General features: G+C 39.8%; 1 pseudogene; it reads left to right on the top strand.

Annotated features, from left to right (window-relative positions):
* Positions 1–1,243: 1,243 nt before the first annotated feature.
* Positions 1,244–3,290, top strand: LOC148773337 (thymosin beta-15A-like; annotated as a pseudogene).
* The last annotated feature ends 452 nt before the right edge of the window (positions 3,291–3,742 follow it).

The following is a 3,742-nucleotide window of genomic DNA, read 5'->3' as shown; positions in this document are numbered from 1 at the left end:
CTCTTCCTCTCTCCTCTTGAGGAGAAAACATGGTAAAATAAAAATCGACTCTGTTTGGTTTATCCCTTTCTACTGAGGTTCTTGGTTTGATCGTAATTAGTTGTGCCATCTTACAGCATTTAAAAACCAGTCCCACAAGGAGCTATTGTGAGACATGTAATTAGTTTTCTGGGTTTTTTTCATTTTTTTTCTTTAATTTATATATATATTTTTTGGAGGCTAATCATTTTACAATATTATATTGGTTGGTTTTGCCATACATTGACATGAATCCGCCCTGGGTGTAGTTTTGACTGGATTTAATCCCTCCTCTTATTATAGCCCCTAGTCTCCTGTCTTCAGGCAGATGAAATAGAAAGAAACTAGTCCAATTAATGCTACATTTGTATGCTGCTCCCTAATCCCCCAAGAAAAATGTCCCCCTCTCTAATAATTGAATACAAATTGAAGGTGCTCAAATAGTGCTATCTCCTGTTACAAATTCATTAGTTGGTCAAACCCAGTCCTTAATTTTTATTCTATCGCTCTCTTCTCATGTGTTTCTATTACCTCCATTTTACTTTTGTGTGATTTTTAAAAGAGTCAGACATATTGGCTCCTGGCTTCTAGAACATCTTTGTTTATAGTGCACTTGATCCAGTGGCATTTACTGTCTTCAGAAACGGGATAATGATGTGGAATAAAATGTATTCTATTAAAAATATGACTCTTCTAAGATCTGTTGCTGTTTGGCTTTTGAAAATCAGCAGGTAAAATACATATTGACATTAAATGTGAGAATTTTGTCTCTTACTCATTAGTATGATAATGGTTTTATCAGGTAAGTTTTTTTTTAATTTTTTTTTTCAGTATTTTCATCAAGACAACTGTGGTGTTGGAAAAGACTCTTGAGAGTCCCCTGGACTGCAAGGAGATCAAACTAGTCAATCCTAAAGGAAATCAGTCCAGAATATTCATTGGAAGGACTGATGCTGAAGCTGAAGCTCCAATACTTTGGCCACCTGATGTAAAGAAATGACACATTGGAAAAGACCCTGATGCTGGGAAAGGTTGAAGGCGGGAGGAGAAAGGGACAACAGAGGATGAGATCATTGAATGACATCACCGACTCAATGGACATGAGTTTGAGTAAGCTCCAGGAGTTGGTGATGGACAGGGAAGCCTGGAGTGCTGCAGTCCATAGGGTCGCAAAGTGTCGGACATGGTTGAGTGACTGAACTGAACTGAACTGAACTACATCAAGATGAGTGATAAGCCAGACTTATCTGAAGTAGAGAAGTTTGACAGGTCCTAACTGAAGAAAACTAATACTAAAGAAAAAAACACTCTTCCCTCAAAGGAAAGTAAGTCATGGGGATTTTCTATTTGAGACAAACAATTGTGAAAATTAATAGGTTCTTTTAAATACATGCTTTAGTAAATTTTGCCACAAAGTAAACAATAGGGTACCAATTATTTAATGTAACTTTGCGTTAGTCATTTAGTCATTCAGTTGTGTCTGACTCTTTGTAACCCCATGCACTATAGTTCACCAGGGTTCCCTGTCCTTGGACTTCTCCAGGCAAGAATATTGGAGTGAATTGCTATTTCCTACTACAGGGGGTCTTCCCCACCCAGGGATCAAACCTGTGCCTCCTTCACTGCAGGCAGATTCTTTACCTTCTGAGCCACCAAGGAAGCCCAATGTAACATTTAAAAATAGCTAATTGTTGCCTTTTTACTTTGCTTATATAAGTAATCCTTGCAAAATAGGCCTTAGAAGTAATGGAATACAAAAACTGATTTTGTTGGAACATTACTAAGAATCACATTAAAATCAATCTTAAAATATTGGAAGTAACATTAGAAATGTAAGAGTTTTGTCCAATTTTGGCTATTTGTCATTTTTCTGCATCTAGTGTTTTGGGTCTTTTATCTCATCCATAAAGAATCATGCAAACTATGGTTTTGGCCTTCTCTACCTCACGACAGGATGAGGTGAGATAATCAGTTTAGATATTGGGTATACTCAAGTCTCCCAGGGATCAGGGGATCAGTTTGACCCTCCCCACTTACAGCCTGCTGGAGAAACTCCAAGCCAAGGGAAACATTTTGTCATATAGCGTTATCTGAAAGTTCCAAAGTTAGTCAAAATTTTCTGAAAAGTCTTACCTTTCTAATTGTATCAGTGCAGTTCAGTTCAGTCGTGTCCAGCTCTTTGCAACCCCATGAATCTCAGCACACCAGGCCTCCCTGTCCATCACCAATTCCCGGAGTTCACCCAAACTCATGTCCATCAAGTCGGTGATGCCACCCAGCCATCTAATCCTCTGTCGTCCCTGTCTCCTCCTGCCCCCATCCCTCCCAGCATCAGGGTCTTTTCCAGTGAGTCAACTCGTCGCATGAGGTGGCCAAAGTATTGGAGTTTCAGCTTTAGCATCAGTCCTTCCAATGAACACCCAGGACTGATCTTATTTAGGATGGACTGGTTGGATCTCCTTGCAGTCCAAGGGACTCTCAAGAGTCTTCTCCAACACCACAGTTCAAAAGCATCAATTCTTCGGCGATCAGCTTTCTTCACAGTCCAAATCTCACATCCATACATGACCACTGGAAAAACCATAGCCTTGACTAGATGGACCTTTGTTGGCAAAGTAATATCTCTGCTTTTTAATATGCTATCTAGGTTGGTCATAACTTTGCTTCCAAGAAGTAAGCGTCTTTCAATTTCATGGCTGCAATAGTGATAGATAATTCTGAAGAAAATGCTTCACTTGCCCCGCAGTCTCAGAGCAATCTGTGGAAAAAACGAAAACAGCATAGATTTTCCTCTCAAATGGGCAAAAAGAAATCTACAGTTGAGTCTAACAAATGTTTGATTCATTACATTGCACACACACATACATTACTGAGGATTTGTGGTTAGTGCCTTGGCATTCTAAATTTAAAGAAGGTACGGCGGCCTCCCTGGTGGCTCAGACAGTAAAGAATCCGCCTGCAATGGGGAGACTCAGGTTCGATCCCTGGTTTTGGAAGATCCCCTGGAGAAGGGAATGGCAATCCACTCCAGTATTCTTGCCTGGGAAATCTCATGTTCAGAAGAGCCTGGAGAGCTACAGGCCATGGGGTTGCAAAGAGTTGGACACGACTGAGTGGCTAACACTTTCTAATGGCAGCCTCCAATGATTTGGCAATGAGTTCTTTTGGAAAAAATTGAACTTTATCTTAGAAAATACCCTCATAATAATTTTTTTGTGTTTGATTTTTCCCCAGCTATCCAGCAGGAGAATGAGTGTGCTCAAACATTATAAAATGAGGACCTCCTCGCAAGAGCAAATTTCAACATTGAGTGTCTTGATTTTGGCAAACCTTTGTAGAGATTTTAGGTATCTTCTGATGTCCTCTCACCCATAACCCCTGGCTAAGAGGTCAGGGGTAGCCAATGTCCCCTCCCCTCATCTAAAAACTTCCATTGGTGCATAAATTCCAGCAGGCAGATGCTGTCAATAATCTCACAATTGATGATCTTTGTGTGTGTAGTCTGTACCTCCCCATAGGATAAGCTGCTTTTCACACTCTACAATGATTCCCTCTATTGTTTATAATCGTTCAGTTGCATGGTTTTGCATCTTCTCACAATTTATTTTCTTTTCTAATGAAGCAGTAAAATAATAATATAACCAATATGTTTATCATGGACTCCTGTGGTTAATTTCTGGTGGTCTTCTAAGGAATGAAAGTACACAAGGGTACTTTTCAGCCA

This window comes from Moschus berezovskii, chromosome X, assembly GCF_049115385.1.
Source record: "Moschus berezovskii isolate FMDL1 chromosome X, NW_MosBer_1.0, whole genome shotgun sequence".
Lineage (NCBI taxonomy): Eukaryota > Metazoa > Chordata > Mammalia > Artiodactyla > Moschidae > Moschus > Moschus berezovskii.
The sequence above is the reverse complement of the archived record's forward strand: the minus strand, read 5'-3'. Positions and strand labels throughout refer to the sequence as shown.